The sequence below is a fragment of the Chiroxiphia lanceolata genome, chromosome 1 (assembly GCF_009829145.1).
Source record: "Chiroxiphia lanceolata isolate bChiLan1 chromosome 1, bChiLan1.pri, whole genome shotgun sequence".
Lineage (NCBI taxonomy): Eukaryota > Metazoa > Chordata > Aves > Passeriformes > Pipridae > Chiroxiphia > Chiroxiphia lanceolata.
Window position 1 is genome coordinate 92,175,875 of NC_045637.1, and position 24,782 is coordinate 92,200,656.

General features: G+C 42.2%; 1 protein-coding gene and 1 long non-coding RNA gene across 3 annotated transcripts in view; both read right to left on the reverse strand.

Annotated features, from left to right (window-relative positions):
- JARID2 (jumonji and AT-rich interaction domain containing 2) overlaps positions 1-24,782 on the reverse strand; it is a 214,933-nt gene that overhangs the window by 187,404 nt on the left and 2,747 nt on the right. The gene's annotated exons all lie outside the window — the stretch shown is intronic.
- Positions 21,986-23,504, reverse strand: LOC116780166. Its single transcript, XR_004354361.1, has 3 exons — positions 23,165-23,504; positions 22,349-22,424; positions 21,986-22,264 (listed from the first exon to the last, which is right to left on the reverse strand). It is a non-coding gene; the product is annotated as an uncharacterized LOC116780166 (long non-coding RNA).

Here is a 24,782-nt window from a genome sequence, read left to right on the forward strand (position 1 = left end):
AAAAAATTTATTTTTTTTTAAACCCAACTCATTCAGTGTCTTCCTTACAGCACAGCAATAATTTTCTGGACATAATCATGTCCAGCTTCACTCCACACAGGATCCAGCATTCCCTGAAACTGCTTCTGGCACAGGAATGCATTGATTATAAAGCTGCATGTGACTTGCACCACATAATACACAGCATCTCTTTCAGGCTATACAGCTCCTCTGGAACACTGTCCAAGAGGAGAACCGCTGAAGACCAAGAATCAGATTCTGTGTGCTGGTCCCTGGGTCACTGCATTGTGGGGTTTTTTGCAGCTGTAAGAAGGAAGGTGGAGCAGAGAAAACTAGAAAATTAGACTTTACACAAAACGCTGGACAACCAGATAGGATTTAACATATCATGCAACTGAAGAAAGCGTTTCACTCAAGTCTTTGATACCTACCTACCCACCTCTCTATATATCAAGGAAGAAACGCAGCCGAGCAACAAGGCTATGCAAACATTTCCAGGTTCTAAAAAGATCGAGGCAGTCAAGCTTCCCCCTTGTGGTTTGCATGTCGTCATCAGCATTGCTTTGTGTTTATATAGCCTTATAGCTCAAATATGTTTTATATGTCTTTGGAGGATGAGTGCACATATTTATGAGTTACAGTGATTGCTTCTTTGTGAGCAGTGCACAGACATGTGCAAAACAGAGGTTCCCAAGACTGTAATCTTGTCTCTGACTAGAACACTGTAAGAAAAAGAGAGAGGCAGGAAACCAAACCAATATACAATGGTACTGACACGTTTTATTAGGAAAGAGCATATATAAATTAAACAATACCACAACACCACAACCCCAACAAATCCTCTCAGCTACAACTAATTCTTAAACAGCAACATTCTATGATGCTAAGGCAAATGATCTAATTTTCTACATTTATTTAGTATCCTTCATCTTAAAAGGTCTCACAATATGTTCTTTTTTTTTTAATGCATGTGTATCTCTCAGCTGCTCCTTCCATCCTCATTCTTCTCCTCCCTCCCCATCAAAATTAAGTTGTAGCATTGAGTATACTAGCTGGTAGAGGGGATTAAAAGTGAAGAATCCCATGAGGAGGAATGTACTCAACAGAGATCCATTAAAATTCAATTTCCAGATTCTACCAAACCAAGATGTCACCTCCCAATTAACTGAAATTTGAGTGGCATTAAGATAGAAAGGTGCACTGAAACTAAATGGAGCAGGACTACCGCAACACCTGTGGTTCTTGATGCTTCCCTATGCTTAGATATTAGGAAATCAGAGTCCTAATTTTCAAACATGGATGCACAGACCCAAGATCAATGGCATCTTTAGACTTTATGCCGGCATTTTATTTCAAGCCCACGCAACATCTCCGGGTCTATCCTTAGAAGGCCTGTTACAATTTTTGTTCATTTCTAATCAAAAGTTTGGGTTTGTAACAGGTTGATTTCCAAGGTGTCTTTTGGTTTCTCAGTACAATTAAATAGAGGCAACCAGAGCATTTGTTATAACAATCACAATATTTAGTACAAAACCAAACAGTCTCATGTTTACCTTCACATCTGATAGCCTCTTGAGGAAAGTTTCTCCGCTCAACTACACCCTCCTCTACTTAATACCTATGATCTAGGAAAACTAGTGCTAAATATTTTTAAGACTAGCCCAGCATCTCTCCTTTGGTCACCAGCTTAAAGCAATGGAAAAGCAGCAGCAAACCTCCAGTGGCAGTAAGAATATCTTTCCGCAGACTCTGAAGCTCTTTGCCTTCATTAGACATTTCTCTCCCTCTGATCCCAAAAGATCTAAGATTTTAACTCACACTATATACATTTCAAGTAAAGAATTCTAAAAATGGTCTTTACCCCATGTATTTCAGAAGCCGTCTATAAACAATTCCTCTATTCATATAGGCCTAAAAGCAGGAGAGTGTCTTAGCTGCAAGACCAGATGAAAGCTGAACTCATGTCCACAAACTCAGAAGAAAAGCCAAAGTCAGGTACCAAAGAATCAGACAGCATTCTTCACACCATGTATTTTTTTTAATTAAAATTATTGTTTTACCATGCTACTGGTAAGCTCCACATTTGAGTGCAAAAATCACTCCTGCTCAGATATGACTTATTTCCTCCAGTGTCATGCACAATATAAACCCTATTGCTGCCGATGAGTTTGATAAAGAGCCCTGAACTGACTCACTCAGCTGAGCTGGGACCAGGGGAGGAATGAAGAGGACAGGGGAACCATGGATCCTGCAGCGCCCTGGAAGCAGCAAAGCCAGCACTACACAGAAACTCATTTCTCAGCTTGCCCCACTCTCATTAAACTCAAACAGATTTAGAAAAAAGCTACATTACCACAGTTGCTTCTGAGCCAACATTTATTCTGGCAGGCTATCATCAGAGCTATTGAAGTTTTTCTCTCTCTTTTTATCCTACTGAAGTGTTATAATAGGAGCAATAATACATTTACATTCACTTTATTCTTCCTTAGCATACAGTTCAAAATTCTATAAATGACACTCAAGTAGGTAGCAGAGGCATTTTGGCTGTACTGCTTACATCCTCCAGGCACTCAACCTCTCCACTGTAGGCTACAGCAAGGACTAAACCTGCCACTTCATCGCAGCTATTGACATTCTGAATAAACAAAGCTGCCTACAGAATGGATTCTCCTCAAAATATCTGCACGACTCCGATCCACATCGATGGCTTCAGGATCAGCGAGAGATCATGAATTACGCCATGAAATAAACACATTTGCATCCCAGATCAGTGTATCAGTCACAACAACCAGTTTAGAATCAATGGGCAACCCATAAGAGCTTTGGAAGTTCTGGCAGACAGTGTAAAACAAATAGCTCTAACACATCAAAATGCATTAACTCCGGGGCTAAGAATTCCCCAAGTCTTTTCCAAAAGTCTGGAGACCCATTTTTTACATTGGAGCCATAGAAGAGAATTTCTGTGGAAAGGTGTGGGCAGAAGACGAAAGGAAGGAGACTTGAGAAGCAGAAGGAAAGATGCATCTTATTATTCTGAAGAATCAAATGCTTAACATGTTTACTTATACAATCCTGAACTAAGATTTATGATCAGACATGCAGCATTGCTTACAACCTCTTCTTGTCATATGTATGAGATGGCCACTGTATAGCTCAGCAATCTAATACACCTGGGATCCCGTAATCCCTTATTGCTACCACACAAACTGAATGATACATGTACAGGAGAAGAGTAAGAGAATACTGCAGACAGAGAAAGAAGGGGAAAAGCCATGTAAAGTAATATGAAACAAGGAAAAGGAAAGACAGACAGAAAAAACCTTGCAGCAGTTGCCTTCCCAAAGAGCCTCTCCTGTATCAACCTGCAGGAGGTCTCCCACTGGACTCTCTAACTATTAGAAATCTCAGACTCTCACCTGAGTCACACACACATATACATACATACAAATACTCTATTAGTAACAGAAATAGGGAAAAGGAAAGGCTGACCAGATAAGATGCATTCTTTCCAGCACAGCTAACTCCAAATTTATGCTGCTCAACTGAAAGATGCTATGTAATCATCTTGACCAACACATGGCAATTACTGAAGTGGCTGATGAGTGGTACTAACCAAGAGCACTTGACTGCGTGCTGGCAAGCCAATCAACGATAGCACCCACCACATGTAAGCCAACAGCTCACATATAAAGGGATCTCAGATTAAAACCAACATAAAAACGGTCACTGAGATGTGTCTGTTTACAACAACAAACATGCTATTTTCTAGTGTCCCTGAAGATGTTGCCTGTATCATTTCAAAACATTTACTTTTTGTAGTCAAAATGAAGACAGATGTTTTAAGAGTTGACAATCTCTTCCCCTTACTGTTGCAGAGATTCATAACAGAACCAGCCCCCACCTTTTCTGCACACAACTGCATGAACAGTTTTGTAAAACGCTGCAACTTGCTGACTGACTAACCATCAGTCAAAATACAATATGGCTATCAAGTGTTTCACACCCCTCTGCAGGCATTAGTGTTCATATCAGGGACAAATCTTGCCAATTCTTCCTGCAAAATGTCACAGAGACACAAATCTTCCTCAGTGCCAAAACGCTTTGTGAAAGACTCTCACTCTTTTCTTTTCCCCATTACTGCAATATTCTTCTATTCCACATTGATGAATCCCATCAGAATATTTCACAGAAATCACTTTTATAACTACTGCATTGGCTCAGTCACTTTCCTCTTTGCATTTCTCGACTGATTCCCTTTTCTCTGCTCTTTCACACTTTAAAGCCCTCTACAATCTATCTCCATCTTCCCTGTCGTCTTTGCATGAACAGTCCAGATGTTGAATCACACCTCTGATTAATCTACCGCCTATTTTTCAAGTCATAAAGCAAGCAAATAGGCCCAATTAGCTTTATTCCTTTTTTAAGCTACATCAACTCTACTCCTAAATTTTAAATTCTACTAAAAAGAAAAAGAGGGTTAAGGCAGTACATCTTCTTAAGGTACGTTTATACTCAAAAGGAAGCTTTGGCAGCAATGTGAAGTCCATGTTTGCCAGTTCTCCATGGCTCCTCATATCAAAACAGAAAATGATTTTTCTACAGCTCTACAGATTGCAAATAGAACTGGTTTTCCTGCAACAAAAACTCTACGATTCATGCTTATTCAACATTTAGATGAGCACTAGTCAAAAATTAATTCTACTCCTTTCTCTCTCATCTGTACAGGAAAATACTGGCATATTTTAATAAATGGACAAGGAACTGTATCCAAAAGTAGGTACAGAATCATACTTAAGCTTTCTAAAGTCACACTTTTTCTTGATGCAGATGTGCCCTTACTCATACATGTACCAAAGCAGTAGCTACGTGTAGTTTCTGCAGAAGGTGGAAGTTGCATGATGTTAAGAAAAAAACAGCTAATAAAATTTAGCTCTGTTAATGCAGTAAGAGACTTCACACACACACAGAGTGACATATTTCACCAAGATTTAACTGCTGAGTCCTACAGGGCTATTTTACATTGCCACTCAGTTTTTGATGAAACTGAGAGTCCCGGCTGTAGCAGCTAATGAGGCGTGCCTCTGCAAAGCACTATTTTCATTATAATTAAACCACTGCAGGACCATCATGGTAAAAGTTGTCAAATCCAAAAGTAAACTACAGGTACTTCAGAAATCAAAAAGACAAAGCATTTTCCTGACACTTACCAACTCAAATGGCAGGGGTAAAAGGTTTTACACATAAGGAAAAAGGCTTGGTTTTCAGATGAGTGCTGCTGAATTCTGGGCTGGGCATTCTGTATTTCCCCACATCCACCTTGGAAACAAAACCCCGCTCCAGGGCAGCTGCCCTGAAAAAGTCTTTTTGGAGAATAGCATCTAAAATGTGCTGTTAGGGCTGAGATATCACACACACAAAGATGGCAGTCCAGAAGTAAAACAATTTTCTATAAAGTTTGTGGACAGAGCATTCAGAAGAGAAAGTTTCAATCTGGCCACATCTGGTAGCATAGGTGTTTTTTTAATTGCAGAAGATGTTTTTTTCCCCTATCAGAAGACAGAAAGATTAGGGGGAGAGGGAAAAAAAAGAAAGGAAAAAAAAGGAAATACTAAATAAAACTGTGACAGAGAAAGCAACCAACCAGACCAAAGTGGAACAATAAGCACCAAGAACTGAATAAAGCTGAAAATCTGTATCACTCATTTTTCCACCATGGTTAAATATACTCAGTCCCAGTTCTGACAGGAAAGCAGAGGAGGGGACCACTGAGGGAGGCTTCTGTCCCCTTAGCTCCTGTTTCCTGATGGTTTAATACTGCACTTAGTTTTAAATCAGCTTCCTTGGATTTTCAGAACGGTGCTTCCCTTCTTCATAATCCTCTTATTCATAAAAGGAAAAATATTTCGTATGATACTTAAGACTTCATCAGAAAAAACAGTTTCTTCTCCAAAACTTAAAACCTCACACTGTAATGCATAGAAGTGCATTAGATTTCACCCATGATGGGATGAAAAACTGGATAAATACAGAGGAAAGAAGGGAATTTATATTACCCTCAAACATAATTGCCAAAACTCCTAAATATGCTCAGTTCCTGATGGATTTTTTCTGCATGATCTCATCCTTACAGCATCTGGATTTGGAAGAGGCTCATTCAAAAAAATTCAGCTTTGTTAGTCTACAGACTTACTCTAGTTACTAATTTTTTTATTTTTTTAAACTCCTGACCTGAGACAATTTTCTCCTTGCCTGTGTGTGCAACACAGACTGAGTGCTAACAAGAAAAGCTCCCACACCTGTAGGAAGTGGAGAATTTAGCCTAAAAATTCTGACTGGCATTTGACTTCACAGGGTAATACTTCTCTGGGGGAGGGGAGTTTCCTATAGCTGCATTAATTCAGGCTAAAAATACCCATGCTGACATGCTGTCATGTGAGAATCTCTTTGATTCCAAGAGTTTATTCAGAGCCTTCGTGTTACTTTGAACTTTTTTGTTGTTTAATACGATCATCGCTCCATTTGTCATCATATGACAAGAGCAGACAATTACACAAGCTGAAGATATGTCTGCCAGTCATAGCATGCCATCTTGCTGCTGTCAAGCAAAGAGATGTGCCTCTACACACCTCGAGATTGAGTTCATTAAACCAGCCTGCAGGATATCCCTCGGTAATGACACAGATGAAAGACCAAATTAAAATTGCTTAATTCAGATACACAGTCTCTAGCATTTCCCACCTTGCAGTCTAACTGGTTAAGCTGCGTGTTGGAATAAGCTCTCCTAACACAGAAGCACTTCTAATTCTCCACTTCCACCACTTTTAATTAAAGCAACTAAAATATTTTCAGAATTTGTTTTGTACTTCCCTCAGTCTTGAACATCAGCTATGCTATTTAAAAGAAAAGCAAGCCGGGCAGCCACAGCCACATTTTAACATGTCTTCTCTCAACTGAAGCACGGAAAGCAGCTTTCTCCTATGTTACAATTGCCACAGGAAGAGGTGAGCACACTGGCGATGGTGGGTATCAAGCAAAAAGCTGTGTGTCACCTCAGAGAGCTGCGTCGGTGGCTTTTCAACACTTACTGCTGCTTTCCCAAGGCATATTTGTTGCCTCCAAAGCCTTGGTGCTTCATTAGTAACAGCACATTACCTCCATGTTCCTCATCTAAAATCCAACTTCCCAGCAGAGCATTCTGAAGTACTATTTTTAACCATGTGCTTCTTGAAGTTTTTTTCATTTCCAAATATACAATACAAAGTTCTTACTGCACAGTTGTCTTTTTCTCATACAAACCAGATAGAAGAAGTAGTAAACTTAAAAAGCAAATATCCAGGAGTTTTGCATTAACATTGTGAAAAGTCCATGGGGAAGTAGCACCTACCTCAGTTAGTAGATTGAGCCATGTTTTCAAACAAAGCCTAATTAAAATAAGCTCTTCTGAATCTGAATCAAGAGCCAATTCACCAGCAAGGAGACAATTGCTTCACACAGAAAAATACTTTCACAAAATACTTTCCTGACACAGGCACAGCAAACATTCACGTTAATACTGACAAGACTATTTCCAAAGCAATTGCACTTACAAGTCTAAATAAAAACCTGGAATTCCAATTTCTATTACTTCCTCATTAGTGGCTAAACACATCAGAGTAGGGGGAGAAATCTTAATAAGAACAATAAAAATGCTTATTACATCTACAACATTACTACTGCATTCTTCAGGACAGCTAAATGTATCCAAGTTTTTATGTAACTACTAAAGTATTTTCTTTACCAACATGATTTGGCATGTTATCAGCGACCCAAAGGGTAACAGGAAACAACAAAGTTGATTTGGCTCAAAATTTCAGTTTTCCTAAAGCCTGATTCTACAACAATGCCTGGTTTTAAAAAAGAAAATATATATATACACACTGTACATAATTTGGTTTTATTTTTAAAATATTCCCATGAAGCAGCTCTAATTCTAAGCTTGAATTCAAGGGTCAGACAGGGCTCTCAGCTGAAACAAGAATGCTGCGGTGGGCAGGGATGCAGCAACAGCCGCCCCTGGAACAGGTAGCTAACCAGCCTGCCCTGGAGGAAGGGGAAAAAGTCACATTCCCTTTCTGCTCCTTCTACCTTTTGTATGTAATAACTGTTTCTTTCTTTCTGCCATCCGACCTACAGAACAGCAGAGAGCCAGAGGAAAACAGGAGGGGAGGAAAACCTCAGGACACCATTTGCCTGCTTCCCATCCCCTCAGGGAGTACTCATGGCTTTCAGGACAGAATCTGGCCTCTTATTAGGGTCTCCCACAGCACAGAAGTCTCGTCCCTGATCGACTTGGGTCCGCTCAGTGCAGGGACAGGCATGGGAGCAGCCTGCGTGCCGGGAACAGCCACATCACAGGCACAAACCTTACCTCCTGGCACTCCGGCACCCATTTTCTGCCTGAGAGCACTCCCTGTCCCTCACAAAAGCATGTTTCCACTGCTGGGGGATTAGTGTAGCTGCCCATCCACCACACCATGGGCACACCAAAACCAGCAGCTTCCCAGCTCAGCCTCTCCTGTGCAGGCATCACCAAAGACTACTCTTAACTGCACCACACCCCCAAAATACAAATGCCCCATGATGGGCTCAAACACTATTTCTCGTCCACATTTCAAAGCGAAACTACTGCACCATGAGGCAGCTGAGCAAGGCCTCAACATTAAAAAATGGACACAACTTTGTCAAAGAGGTTTCGCTTTTTCTTAAAACAACCTCTTTAGAAAACATTCAGCACATTTTTATCTTTGTCAAGAGAAAGTGCTATGCTGCAGTTCCATCAGCTGCAGTTGAAACCCCACTGTCTTTCTTCCCCCAACCTATAAACTATAGACCGTAGAGATGGACCCAGCGCTGCCGGCATAGCTCCTCCAGGTAGGTATTGCCTAAGTCCTTGCTGCTGCTACACCCCAGCTCAGCATCCTGGAGGCAGCCCTCCCAGACTGCTGCCAGCCCTGCAGCAAACAGCAAATAATAAAATAGAGACTCCAAGGGAAATAAATGGTAGTGCTTACAGCGAGTGTAAATGAGGTGCGGAAAAGGGAGGGACGAAGGGCATCGGCTGCCAGGGATTTTCTTTAGGCTGCCACTGCCTCTCTAGCTACAAAGCACTGACAGAGGGAATGCTGCATGCAACTTGCTCCCTGGAACAGCACAAGAAGAGGAGGCTGTTTGTCTTTTGAGCCTGAGCTGAGAGAGAATAGAGGCCATGAGAGCAGCAACAAGTGCAAGGAGGAGGTGACTCTTTCTCTCACATCTGCTGGGTTACAGCAGCTCATATGCCTCAGTGAAGCAACAAATCTGGAAAAGAAGCTGAATTCCCTGCCTTCCCACTTCACTTGGCAGGACTCGAAAGTATCCTTGTCACACACCACACCTAGAGAAGTGCTGCTTTAGCCACAGGCCAATTATTTAGCCAACAAACATGGATACCACCAGTCGTTCAATGAGCTAAACATCATTTGCTCCAGCATAAGAATGTGTCTGCATTATAGCAGAAGAGCTTAAGCAAGAACATAGCTTTGCCTGGCCATGTCGACCAGCCGGAATAAACCTCATAATCTAATTTGTATACGACTATGCCTAAGCTATCCTACCGTCACGTTGTTCAACTCACCCATGCCCAGCCTGCCAGCAGCAAGCATGCTTCCAGACAGGCAACCCTCCCTACAAACCAAACTTGGCCGCTGCAGTGACAACACTGCATCCCCAACCAGGAAAGCGAAGGCTGCCTGAACTTTAAGCAGCAGCCTACGCTGACACCATTTAGCTGATTTCATTTCCAAATGCAAAAGACAGGTCTCCGATATACAGACAACAAATCCCCACTAGCCCATTCTTACATTCAATTTGCATAACAGATCACTCTACAGCATTAGTGAAATTCCACGCTGCAAGCACATTTAATAAAATCATAGCGACAACGGCTTAAACAGCGCATTAGTTAAAATTCCTGCAATGCCTATTATCGGTGGAGTTACATGATATGGGAAGGGTGGTATGCCCTAATGAAACCTCACGCACACAGCCAACAGACTGCAACAAAGACTGAAAGATGACACGAGCGCTCCTACAGAAAAACAATTTAAGGCCTGAACCCCACCACCCACACTCCCAAAAGCCAGTCTGGCATCATGGAAGCAAAAGCCCTACTCCATGTTACATTCCGGGAGCCGCAAGCAAAGGAAAGGAGAATTGGTAGAGGAACTGTGTGCTCGGCCCCAGCACCGAGGCATGCTTTGCATTCTTAAGCAGCCCCCTCTGAAACCAATCATAGTTACTCACTAATTGGCTGGAAGGAACCTCGCTCAAGCCTTGACAGCCAAAAGAAGTACTCTGACTTCTGGTGACCGTAGGAGACAGCACAACTCCTCCAGCTGACAGTTAAGGGGGGGGGGGGCAGAAATCTGCATTAAAGCTGTGCAATTATTTAATTGTGACTGCTTATGATAACCAAAGTACTAGCAAAAAAGATGCACAAGACAGGAGCACTGAATTATTTGCGACCGAGGCAGGTACGGCACAGTAATTCAGATGCACATTTACACGAGTCAGGGCAAACGCTGTTAGAAGAGGGGGCAAAATTGTAGAGCATCTTTAAACCATCTTAGTCCTAAAATATTTTGCTCTAAGGTAAAACATGCACCATGTATTTTAAAGCATTAAGACACTAATTCTGTAAACAATAATGCCTCCAGCATGCACACCGCGTGCTGGAATGGATTCCTCAACTTGGCCTCATCACTTATGCATCTGATGAAACAAACACTGACAGCTTTTTTGCATTTGTAAAGGCCCCACAGCAGCTGTGGTGATCCCACCATAGAGCAATGAATTAAGCCTGAAACCCAGCTGGGTCTGCACAGAAGCCTTTTTTGCACAATACAGCAAGACTATCATTGTTAACCTAGGCATTATTGTAAAATATTCTGCATTACATTAAGAACGGAGATAGAGATGCCCTGGAAAATTAGCTTTAATAGGCAATTTATAACATTTAAAAATATGGATACCACATTGATTGCTAATTGACAACAAATTTCATAGTTTCATTTACACACAACCACAGTGAATCAGGTAATTACAGAATACCACTTAAGCAGGAAACAAGACAAAATTAAGAAATAATCCACATTAAAGTTATAAAACATATGACAAACTTTTGTCATATGTATGAATTTAAAATAACTATCAAAATTATCAGTCTTGCAATCAGAAGGAATTTGAGACAGTCTTAGAGGAAATGGATGTATGCACACTTTCATCACTGTTAGAATTTCTTGGGAACTAAAGCAAGAAGCTTAAAGCATTGCACAGTAATACTTAGGTATTGATTGTATTATTTTTCCACTTTACAAGTACATAAATATGTACTGAAAAAAGAGTCAAGAATTACTCGAGGAAAAAAAAGTTGAAAGTTATTAACTGGAATAGAGTTTTCACGGACAGAATCCATTGTTTCAAAATTGAAACTATATTCTTCCATTGCATTTATCATAGTATTTAAGAGGCCAGAGAAATCAAAATAACGTTGTGTACTTTATAAAATAGACTATTCAGCTCATCTTGCTTACTTATTAAGGACATTTCTTTAAGACTGAACCACAAAAACATCTCTTTTTCCAGGAATGCAGAGACATGCAAAAAATGCAGCTGTGTAAAACACTTAGAAGAATTCAAGGTGCTATCCTACTGACATGAAAAAAATTTAAGCCTGTCCTCACAACTTCTCAATGTGAGGAAACCACTTCTCTCAGTCCCACCCCAGAAATACACTTTCTGACTTCAAGTAGTACATTGGTAGATATTATGCGTGGTTTCTCTTCCCCCTAGTTCTTCTTTGTCTATGGGATTAGTCAGCTGTGTACATAGAATTCCCAACACCAACTCTGCACAAGCTTCCCAGTGATGCCTTTCCAAGTAAAGGTACCAAAAGATAAGTAGAGAGCAATGATGAAGCAGGAGAAGGAAAAGAGTCACAGGGAAGCAAACTGGAAATAAGCAGCTAACTTAGAGGTAGGAGTATGGTTAGCAAAAATAGCAAGATGAAAAATATCTTCCATTTACCATTTTTAAAATGCACGCAAATCTCCACAACGCAGAACTGATCTAACCAGAGAAACTAAACTCTTATTAAGAGAAACCAAAATTACAGGCAGCAACAACAAAAAACCTAATTCCTTTTATTTGTGGCATTGCCTCTGTTCCCAGACCTTTTTTATTTTCAGCAGGAGGAACTGAGGGGAAAGGAAGTGGAAGGAAGGAAGACAGAGCAGAAAGTTAAAACGTTAAGGGGGTGGAAAAAAAAAAAGGGCTGGGGGATATTAGGGACAAAATGTACTTCAGACTCTGTGCCACATTTGGCTAAACTGAAGTAAGATCCAATTGGCAGCTTTTGAACATATGACCCTCCAAAGGCAAGCTGTCAGCTTGGTAACAGTCGAAGGAAATAAATGAACAACTCTGTACTGTTCTGAAACTCCTGCGTAATGAAGTTACAGTTTCATCCTGGAAGGTGGCCAAAAAACACAAATCAATGAGCAACCAACCTCCCATCGTTTTTATCACAACAGTAATACTCATCCAAAGGTAGGTTGTTATTAAGCCCTAGTAATATTTGCATTGGTCCTCCACACCAGAAAGTCCAACCGACAATAGCAAGAAGACTCATTGTACTGAGAAAATGCGGGCAGAGGTACTTTTCAGAAGTGACAATAAAGCAGCTCTACAACCTAGTCCAAGACGAGCCAGACACATGAATCTTCTACAGAAAGAACTGTGAGGTTACCAATGCTGCCAACACAGAACAGCTGAGCAAGTTTACTTAGATAGGTATTAGACATGCCAGGCACTGGAAAATATCATGAAATGAGGCTGTATAGTGTTACACTTTGCTCCAGAGAACTTTCTCATGCTGAAATATGTTAGTGTAAAAAGACAACTGAAGTTTTGCAACAGGTAACCCTGAGAGCAGACACTTGCACCCTCAAGAACCTAAACGCCATGTCATTGTGGAAATTCTCTTGGTTTCTCTCTAGGGACTTCCTGCACGAACAATCAACCAAACCAATTAAAAAAAAAAAAAAAAAAAAAAAAGAGCATGCGAATGACAGCAACCTGGGAGACACAGATTTAAAACTCTGGTTTTGACAGTTTTATATTCTCTTATCTGTCACAGGATTAGGAGCCCTGATAACCAGTTCTCTATAACCGAGATTTCCTTTACTAGATGTTGTCCTACTTTCTAAGCTAAACAGTAGATCAATCAGCCTGTATTAGAATTGTTCCTATAGTCTTTGTCTCAAATAATGACAGCTATTCAATCTTCCTTCTTACGTAGTTAAAAATTTATAAGATATTACTTCTTTTTTCAGAGGGTTGCCTCAAGAGGCCACCCATTTTTCTGTTCTCCTTAACTAGACTATTTTATGCATGGGCTTAACATTATTCACGTGTGTTGAAATTAAACTATGTATTAACTCCCTCAGATCAACTGCAGATCCTTGCTTTTATTGAAAATGATCTAATCACCGAGAAAGTCAGTGGATTGGAAATTTGTAAACCAGCTGAACTATCTTTAATGGCATTCCTCCACAGAGGAATGAGTTTTCAAAGCTGAAATGCTATACTGTGTTGCTTCAGCTTTGTAACATGTGGGTACACGACTAAAATACTGGGTCTTCTCTGGTGGGGAAAAAATACTTGGACATTTGGAGAGCATGGAATTAAGGAAGAAGCAGTGCAACAGAATGAAGTCTTTTAAGGAGAAAGGATAACCTTTCAGCCCAGATGCTATTTACTGCTCCATGAGAACAGAAGAACAGTGATAAATCACCTATACAGAGGATAGTTGGGAACAATTTCAGAACACCTTCAAAAGCATGCCTGAACAGACACCTTTAAAGTCTTTTTCCAAAGGTAACAGCATAGTTTGCTCATATATATTCTTCATTAAAGATGAAGAAGCATTTCCCTCCTAAGCTATCATGTCCATCAGACAAGCTGTAGCTGACTTTCTGAAGGCATGACCACAACAGAGTGCTGGGGGAGCACACACAAGTAAAAGCAGCAAAAATACTCCCAAGATGGGTAAAGACAGGGACAGTGGCAGGACCTTATCAGGAACTCGGGGCAAGCCTCCTCCACGTGAGCAGGACTCCAACCATGGATAAATATTCTGGCTGTTTTTCTCACATTATACTAACCTTGGTTTCACAAACTGTGCTGGAGGGCAGGTTAGCTCTCCAGAGCTGAGCATACTCCTGCTTCCTGGACAAAGCCCCAGATGCAGCTGCAGTCACGCTTGTAGTGTGCAGGCGATAAACTGACAAAGATTTGAAACACCTCTGAAAAGAGCTCATGTGAAGGAGACAGATTCTGAGACTGCTGATAACCAGATAGTCCCTTAGCCAGTACCACCTACTCGTGGTTATGCACGGTGAACTGGAACAGAAAAAAGGAGAGAAAGAAAAGTATGGCAAAGGCATATCCAGAAAAAATCTTCCAAAAAGCTAAAAAATCTCTGACCACTTTGCCAGGGAATCCCTGTGGTGAGCTCAGTGCTACTCCAGAGGAGAAAGCAGGACACATACAGATAGGCGTGCATGCATGAATGCTGCTCCTGGTCCTATTTGGGTGAGGAGGCAGAGCCTAGCAGGAACAGCTTGACTAGTCACCAGGCATGAGGAGACCAGTGATTACAGTGCATTAAGACATGGGCAGTTTGCAAGGGGGAAAAAATGACAGGCTCACCACTGGCAGGATCTGAGAAAAGTTAGCGACAAAAAGGAAGTAACAATTTACTCATTCACTTTCCTCCTCCAAATTAGAGAACAAGTAATTTCCAAAATGCCTACTGGGAATTAATTTCATGGCATCCTTGACTGCAACAGTAACAGGCATAAAATGACACTAAGAAAGGAAGAGGAATCAACAAGAATGTAAGATGATACGCTTATTGGGGGGGGGGGGAACATAACTATCTACATCATAAACACATTTCCTTCTTCTGCATGATACACAACCAGCTTTCATAGGAGCCAGCTGAAGTGGTATTATAATGAAATACTAAGTATGAGATAAAGAAATTGTATTACCCAGAAGACTTAAAGAGACCACACTTTTCTTAACATATTTATGCTGAAAATTGTATTCCTGATCTCCAAAGCAACAGTGTCCAGAAATCGTTACACCTGGTCTGTCACCCAGGTTTGAAGAAATCTGACTATTGACAGCTATTTTGGAAAGTCATACTCAAATGAAGATTGCAGGGCTTCTTTCAATAATGGAAGCTATGCAGTGGTTTTTACGACTGGTCAGTCGTGTCACAAAAAGCTGCTCTTGACTGAAAGAGCATGAATATTAATGGCTTATAAATAAAAGCCTTTAATGTACGTGAAATATGAAATTAGCTTTTCCTGAATGCTCACATCAGCAGGATTTGATTTCCCAAAAGTTCATAAAAGGACTGTAAAAAGGAATGGTCGGGGCCACGTTCTACTTTTCCTCCATAGTATTTGCACATTAACAGTTTGCTGAGCCTTGCAAAACCTAAGTACACAGCCGGTATTTTCTACAACCAACACTCAAATTCTGCACACAGGCTGAGAGGCAAGTAGCAACAGTACAATCCATCCCCTTCCAAAGTATTTCCTATGAACCTGGCCCCTCAAATGAGCTCCATGAACCTCTCCTCATGTCCCTGTTTGGCCTTCAGGAAATGGAAACAATACTGTGACAACAGTTCATTCTGCTTTCTTACAAAGAGAGATGGCCGTAACTTTACAAGAGCTACTTTCATCACATAGGGACAAAGTGGATAGAGGAGCTCAATCAGAGAAATACACAGAAAAGAGAGGGAGAAAAGCACAGCACTGGAAGAAAAGAAGAGAGGGAGGAGTGAACTGTAAAAATGCCAGTACTATGCACACATGCACACTATAATGAAGAGTAAGGAAAGAAAAATAACAATTATTACATTTAAATAAAATATTAAGAGGCTAAGAAGCAAAAAGAAAAGGAAACATTTCAGGGGGAAACAAAAAACAGGCAGCACTACATTTAGTAAAGCCATTAAAACCATTAAATGGCTATCATCCTCTTAGAAAACTAACATTCCTGCCTGCAAATACTTGCACACACTCTTACACAGGAACGGCAAAATCTCAAGCCCTGAAAAGCACTTCGGCATGTGCTTAACTCTCAAGCTCCAAGTACTTCAGCTGACGTCAGTAAGAGTATTCATACATTTGAGACAGGCACGTGCTCTAGCGGCTTGCTGGATCGAAACTGAGGGTGCAGTTCCACAGGTTTTTTTAATCCACAGCAGAGGCAAAGAGGTCCTTGGGCCCCACTGCTCCCCTTACTGTGCCACTAAAAAGTCTTTGCAGGTTTGCACTGAAACCATGCCATTTAAAGATGAGAAGGTGAAGGAAAAAAAGTAGAGCATTGGCATAAGTGACAGTTTCAGTGACCCTATTTCACATGCAGCTCTTTGGTAGTATTGATATGGCCAAAGCACTATACCACGAAGGAATGAGTCATGGGGTCAGCACTGCTGGCTTCAATGGTGAGAAAAAGGCATGTGATGCCACATCCTGCTCTTTCTATAATTATAGGAAACCTTGGTTTTTGTAGCTTCTTGATCTGACATGGTTTGCCCTTCTCACACTACTTGGAAACCTGAGGCAAAAATACATCAGCACTTCAGTTCACTTGTACATTCAATAGACACTAGCAGTTTTAACAAAAGAAGCAGCTATCTGAACTGTAGTACAAAATAAGACAAATAAAGCCAAGGGAAATTTCTGAATGAACTCCCTCCTGTAAGCAGGTCCTTATGCTAAGATGTAGAAAATAGAACAATACACTTGGCTTCGCTTCCACAGTGGAGCTCTTGTATTGTGGGGTGAGTGTGTGGCTGTTGAATTAAAAAAAAAGTAGTAGTTCTTTTACCACATTTAGCAGTGGAACTTAGCCTCCAGTAGCACAGTTATCTTAATTTTATTTTCTTCCCCTTTTTTCTTCTCTTGTTTAAGTATAAAATTGTCCAAATCCTACTTAAGCAAGCATAACACGTAACAGTGGTACATTTTTAATCCTCTTCTAACATATTTTAGCACTTTGGAAATTATTATGGCATTACCATGACCACAGGCACCAATACCTTCAGCTTCGTTTTCACCTGAGAGGCCTAACTTCATTTCAACGTTATTTAATATTCACCATGCTTCCAGCAGTAACACAGTACAGCAAAATCTAACCTGAACAACCCTTAGAATGGACAAGGACAGCTAACTTTGCTTGGTACAAAATAAAACATGTATCTTGACTCCTATTTAGTCATAATTTCACAGCCCACTGAAACTTACTCTATTGCTAACAGACGCAATCCTAACCCTCCCTTGCCACTTCCTTGTGTGCCCCTGCAACACCTTCCCCAGACCAAGTATTTTTCCAGCTACATCACAAATGGCAATATTAAATGAATCCACATTAAAAAAATCAACTGCATTTTGTTAGTTCACTTTTAACCTGGAAAGTCCCCAATCTGCGGTGGGAGTTATCCCCCGGTTACACATGTTGGCCTTCTGAAGACAGGGGGAACAGGCAGCCAGAGGGAATATTACACCACTCAGGAAGCAAGTCTGCAAGATGGCAATAGGCCATGAGAATTTTCAACATTATCACTGCACTTCAAGAGGGGGTAAAAAAGTGACTATCAATCAGAAAACCACATCTCAGGCGCCCATCTAGGTCATCCTTATGTGAAACACACTCACATTAAGGCCGGTCATTTGGAACACCACCCAAAACCAAACCACGTACAACACCAGCCTAGTTATCAGTCAACTTAAAAAACAATAATAGAAATCCTTCTTTTCACTTGGCTTTGAGTTTTATAAACTCAAATGTCTGGACCAAGTTTTGTAGGGCTCAAACCAAAACAGAAGCAGTTCTTTTTTTTTTTCTTCCAGCTCAAGTTGAGTTAAGAAGTTAATTGATCTGGCATACGTGTAGGGTTGGAAATTCGTCTTACAGGGGGTTTTATATACACGCTGTAGCTGAGAGATTTGGCTTACAACTCTGATGTACCAAAAAGAACTCTGTGGGACAAACTGGTTGAAAGTAATATCCATGACATAAAAAGGCAAGAAAGAAGGAAAGATATCCCTTCTCTAAATCACCCTTTGCCTGCCTGAAAGGTACCTCATAGAACGAAAAACCCTATAAACATATGGTGGTAGACTACATCATCTTAAAAGTCTAAATGCAATTTCTAGGCTATGTACTTTTTGGGCATAAAGATTCGCAGTTTCAGAACATCATAGAAAATTATATGCTAAATATAACAACTCATAAAAATAATGATAAGCATCTCAAAAGAGTGCGACACTGAACAGACTCTTGTCCAAGACTCATGGTTTCTGACCACTTTAATAGTAGCAACCTCAAAAAATATTTATACATTGCAATTGACTGGACCCACATGCTTTACATCTGCAAGTCTGCCTTTGTATTTCTTAAAAATGCAGGCCATTCAAGAATGTAGCTAGAAAATCATTACTTAGCTGTTTAAATGGAGTTGTCAGGGTCCAGGGAAAATGGAATTCCTGTTACTGAGGAGCCTCAAAAGCTTACTCTTTTGGTTGGACTCCCCCAAAATGCAGCGTGACTAGCAGGATGCCTAGCACAACACTGAAGTTTACCCAAAGCAAAGATTTTTTTTTATTCAGAAAAAAAATAAGGCATAATCCTTAAAGAGAAAAGAAAGTTCATCCTGTAGCATACAAAGGCAGGAAAGGACATAGAAGACCATCCTGTTCTTGTGGGCAGTGAAGGAAAAAACCGTCACATCAAAATGCCAGTACACAACACATCCAGAAATATTGTGAAGCATGTATCTCTACCCACTCACATAGATCTGTTTTAAAAATAGACATGGAGTATGCATATAGCTGGTAATTTCTCCAAATTCACTCCCATCATTCTTAATTTAAAAGCACTAATCTGCAAGCAAAGCTAAAAATGAATTGCTTGCAATATATAGTTATCCTGACTTGGCTCAGACAACACAGTATCAAAGTGCAAAACTAAGATTAGTAGATTATGTCAGAATGAGCTCCCATGGTTTATTTTTTAACTTTATAAATATCGTTAGCCAGTCATCATAGCGTGTGTGTGCCAAAACACGCTAATCTCCTGCAACCATCACGTCATCCAAAAGATGTCAGACAAGCAAGGCAAGATTAAAGAACTGACAGCAGAGCACGGGGTCTTGAATACCACAAACCCTCCTGGAGCACAGCAGCAGGCCACAGTTTCTCAACTTGATTCTTATTTTTTGCATTTCTCCTCTAGCCTTTAGAAAGTAAAAGAAATATAGTAACAGTCACAGGTCCAAAGCCACCTTTTTGCAGAGCAAATCGAGGGAAGAACCTGGCAGAAAAGGCCACAAGAAGCCATGCAGCAAAGATGAAGCAGATTACATAGGGGATACATTCAGAAAGGATTTAAGTCATGCCCCTCAAGTGATGTAATTACGAACTCTTCTGCGGGCATCATCACATTTCTGCTGAACTGATTTTAGCAGTGTCAAAATGTCTGAATGCAACTATAGCAATCCTTCAAGCACTAAACTGAACCTGACCAGAAACTCCTCCGGCTCCATAGGCTTGGCCTAGATGCAGAAAGCACATGGAAACCCTAGTTTAGGCTCCTCATTTTGTTTTCAATGCATGTTTTTAACCACAGAATCCCATTTTTTAGGCACAATTAAAGGAGGGTTTTATCCTCCAAATAAAAATAAGAGATATTCCTTATGACACATTAGTCCGGGTGGGACAAGACATTTGCTGCAGGAGTGCTGAAGCAGCTTCACATTGCCACTCTTCCCCTCGTGTACCAGGGAAATGATGATTTCCACCTGAGCCTTTTTTTATCTTGCTTCCACACTCAGCCAAGCAGGTCACTCCAAAAGGCTTTCTGCAGCAGCATAAATTAAGCCAATAAACTTGGCACGGGAGCAGACGGGGGGCACTCACAGCATCCGTCTGCTCGCAGACCAGGGAGCCGTGATCCCCAGCCGAGAGCCTCGAGATACGGCATTCAGCAAGGCCCTGGTCTCAGCCACCGCTCAGCTTTGCAGCTGATCATGGCCACGCTGCTCTGTTTTACAGCTTCGGACCCTTCATCTGCATAGGGAAGGGATGGACAAAAATAAAGGCCACACGAAGGGGAAAAGACCTAGCAAATTTTCAAGCAAGACCTCACTGCTATAATTAAAGGGTTTATTCCTTTCCCACAGCCCACCACTGGAAATACCAGGCCTCTGTCGGATTACTGAAGGAACAACATCAGAACAGGATGTCATTACACGAGGGAAAGTGTGAAACCCGAGCAAGTGAAATGGCAAACAGTTTTAAACCTTCTACCTACTGATTCATTGAGGAAATGTTTTTGTGACTGACTGAAATAAACCCACCCCTCCAAATGAAAACCAAGAGTTCCCAAATAAAACCTGCCCGTTAAAAACCAAGAAGGATCACATCCAATATTCCCAGAAGTAATAAGCCAGCAAAACAACCAACCTATCAAAGAGCTAAGAGAACACCAAATACATTTTGGCAAACATATTATTTCCTGTATCTGAAATTCAGCGCCAAGTAATCCTCACATGCTAGACCTGAATTTTACAAGCGATTTGCAGCTTTCAAGTTTCCTGGTGGCTTCCTACCACTTAAAAATGCTTTAAATAAAAAACAGTAGTTAAGTATAAAAAGTATATGTGTACCATACTCCATCACTCACTTGGACAGGAAACTCCAGGTACAATTTACTCTTTTCTCTAAAGACTTAACAAAAGGTTAAAAACTATCAACTGAAGTTTTGGCCTGTAGTGCAGGGACATTTAGGGCCATCAGCATCAGGAAACACTTAAGGGAAGTTCAGGTTTGGCAACACTGAAATTTGCATTATTAGACTTGAATGTTAATGTCCCGTTAATCTTACACAGAGGCAGTCAAATCCATCAGCACTATTGTTTTCAGACTGTCTGCCCACTAAGGCAAACAATGCATCATTTACACTTGGTTTACATTTATAGTTGGGAAGAAAGCCACGCAAAGGACTAAGGGGGAAAATCAGAACGTTTTAAATGCAAATTTGGATTTAGAAGAAGCATGTATTCCTCTGCAAATTCCACATCTGCTAGATCACACAAAAGCTGGGTGCTTGCAATAAAAAATAATAAACGTGTTTCTACTTTTTTTTCCCCTACTTAAAAATTACCTTTAAAGCCTCCCTTTCACTTGACTGCTGCAAACTGGAAACTTTAGAAACTAATGCAGCTGGTCTTTCCCCTCTGTCAAGTTCAAGTTGATTGAATTCAGTCACTGTACAATAAAAATGGCCAAAATCAACCCCTAAATCAACCCCCAAAAAACAATTTCCTTCCTCCTCAAGAACTTTCAGATATGTTCAAACCAGGAAATAACAGTAATGTGTAAAAACAAAATACAAACTTTAATCGTGGAGTCTCTTTAGCTTCAAACTATGAGATTTAAAAATTGACCTACTTTATGTAATACTCACGCAGCTGAGTCATCACAGTATCAACTGGTCTCTATCAGCTGCAGAGTATGATGAGCACTGAAAAGAAGCATCCATAATGAAATGCCTCTTTTATTTTATTATTATGAAATATTAATCTAACAGTCCAGACCATAACTGGGGAGGGGAAAAATTTTTAAGAAAGTTGGAACTGCAAAAAGTGGTCCCCGTAATGCAGATGCCATGCCTTGTAGTAAAAGCCTGTAAGCTACAGGACAGAATATTGGACAAGGCAGCAGAAATACAGATTAGTTCCAACTCTGCCGCTGTTACAGCATGTAGCTTCAGGCAAGTAATTTAGACTTCTTTGTTTTTCATCAAACAATAAAATGGAGGGAATGCTACTGCCTTACAGAATCAGCCGACGTTTATACCACACTTTAGCATATGCATAACATTAACTGTTACTTTATATCTACAGAAAAGGAAGGGGTAATATGTTTTTAATGCTGGCTTAGTAGGCCTCATAAGAGAAGGTGGAAGTGCTTAATGAACATTAGAAACTCTTCACAGGAGCCTTGATTCATTGTAATTCACTCTGGACAGCATATTACACAGACTCCTGGCTTGCAGTCCATCAGAGTGAGCAGGAGTCCATTAGTATCTCAGGGCAAAGCATCTGTTGATAGAAAATATTCATTTAAAGAAAAAAAAGTATTTTAATTACTAGTTTCTACTTATGCACTACCCTATAGCTACTTACAACGTAATGTTGTAGTCTCTCAAGAGATCAGGAGGAGGTTAAGAGAAAGCCAAAGCTCTCAAGTGCAGCTAGCATCCTTAAGTTTTACATAAAGGGGGGAAAAAAAGACTTGAGTGTGCTATGGTGCTGGAATTGTTACTGCAAGCCTATAAGAGACCTAACACAAGAAAGCCCCAGGTGATGTGAAATAAGATGCAATGTACAATGAATACCATCTCTGCTGCCTACAACATATTTACATTATTTCTTGTAGAAAGTGGTCAGACTTAAAGCCTGCTATCAGTTGTGGGGTTGCAGGACAGAAATGAGGAAACTCCCACAGAAAAAAAAAAAAAGCAGGGCAGGAGATTCCAGCTGAAGCCCTGGAGTGCCCAGTGTCAGGCCCCTGCACAAACACCCCTGACGCAGAAGGAGGTGGTGGTGCTGCATAGTCACCATCTCCCCCAAAACTCCCTGAGCCTGCTCCAAGCACAAAGGCTGTAGCACTCACAGGAGCTCTCCTCAGATGTCTGCAGAATGCTAATCCTAGCAGGGCCTTGCGGGCCCTCTGTCTGAGGGGCTTACCAGGCCATTGGTAGGTGAAGCATGTCACCTCATGGCAGACTACAGGAGTTTTACTTCTACAAGGACAAGGAAACGAATCACACGAGGCAACAGTACTGACATTACTCCTTAATTATATTTTACCATCTGCTACCGTGGCAGAACCATGCAGGTATTTCAAGGCAGTAAACCAGGTCTGATACCCTGAGACCTAAGCCAGCAAAAACAGAAGATTTGCTATTCAGAATCACAAAACCAGGCAGAAAAACGCACCTGTGAAATTACGCTTAAGACTTCAAAGCTTTTCATTTAAGAACTATTAATTCCAAGCGCATACTGAACGCAGTCTGGCTTCTCGGCGGATGCTTTACAAAGCTGTCAGTTTTCTGAGGCTTGAGCCAAAAGGCAATATTTGATATGTAAAGATGTTTGAGAAGGAGGAGGGTAAAGTGAGAAGAAAGAGTTGTATGAGTCAGCCATGGTTCTTTTAAAAATTAAGTGATAGCGTTTTTAAATCACAGGAAAAAAAGATGTATACACGGATTTCCTCATTCCTGGGTTACCAGTCACGAAAGATAACACTCCCAAAGTTTAAGAGAACTTTCAATTGTGACCACTTACGGAGTGGGGAGCCAAGCCCGCGATGGCAGCCCACAATACACAGGCTTTACTCCATTGTTCTCACCACCTTCTTGTTTTCGGAATTCATTTTGCGAATGCCGAAATGAAGAAACGGTGGCAGCAGCAGCCTGAACAGGCTCTGCTCCCGATACCACAAGACCAGGTTAAAGCCAGATTGGACGGGCTCTGAGAAATACGGTCTAGTCGAAGGTGTCCCTGCCCACCGCAGGCGGCTTGGAACTGGATATTCTTTAAGGTACATCCTTCCACCCCAAACCGATCTGTGACTCTGATTCTATGACAACCCGCAGCGGTATGAGAGGAGCGGGGCCACAAAGCACCACTTGGTGCCTGTGCGGCTGGGGGCGGGCAGGCAGCTCCTCACGGCGGGGCATCACCTCCGCGCTGGGGGCACCAGGGACCCGGGGCGGCCAGCAGGGCCCGACACCGGGACCATTGTTCCGGGAACAGGCGAAGCCTTTGCTGGCACGGGCGAGGAGGAGGAGGCGGCGGCGGCCGTACTCCGCCGGGCTGCCGTAGCGCCCGAAGGTCACGGGCAGGAGGCGACGTGCCACCACGCGTGTCGCCACGGGGGCGACGTGACCGGCGCTATCCTCCCACCTCGCAGCCCGAAGCGGGCAGGGCGGCCCCGCACCTGCTCACCTGGCCCGGGCCGCCCCCTCCCTGCCCCCCCCGCGGAGGCGCCGAGAGCTGCCCCGGGGGGCTCCTCCCGCCCCCGCCCCGCCTCGGCTCTGACGTCACGGCGGGGGGGGGGGCGAGCCGGAGCGCTGGGGGGGGCGCCGAGGATTGCGCGGCGCGCAGGCCCGTCCCTTTGTGACGTCACGGGGAGCGGGGCGAACCTGGCCGGGCGGCGGCGTGGCCGGCGGCCCGCGGGCTCCGCCACAGCCACCGCAACCTGTTGCTGCCGCCGCCGCCAGCGCACCCCGCCGGCACCGCCGCCCCCTGCCAGAAATGAAAACGGGGAGGGGGCGGAAGGAAAAGAGAGCAGGGGGGAGAAGGGTTAAATGAAAGCGCCGCCGCGAAGTTGTGACCGCGGGAGCACCGCGGCACATTGTCCGCCCCCGTTCCTCCTGCCTTCCTCCCCCGAGAGCCGCGCTCGCACCCCCTGCCCCACGGTGCGGGAGCGGCGCCGCATTGTTCGCCTCGGCGAACCCGTGGAGAGCCGGGGTTTGGGGCGATCTCTCCCTTTTCCTCTCCCCCAGCTTTAATTATTAACACCGCGGTTTCCTCCCCCCCCACGTCCCCCCCC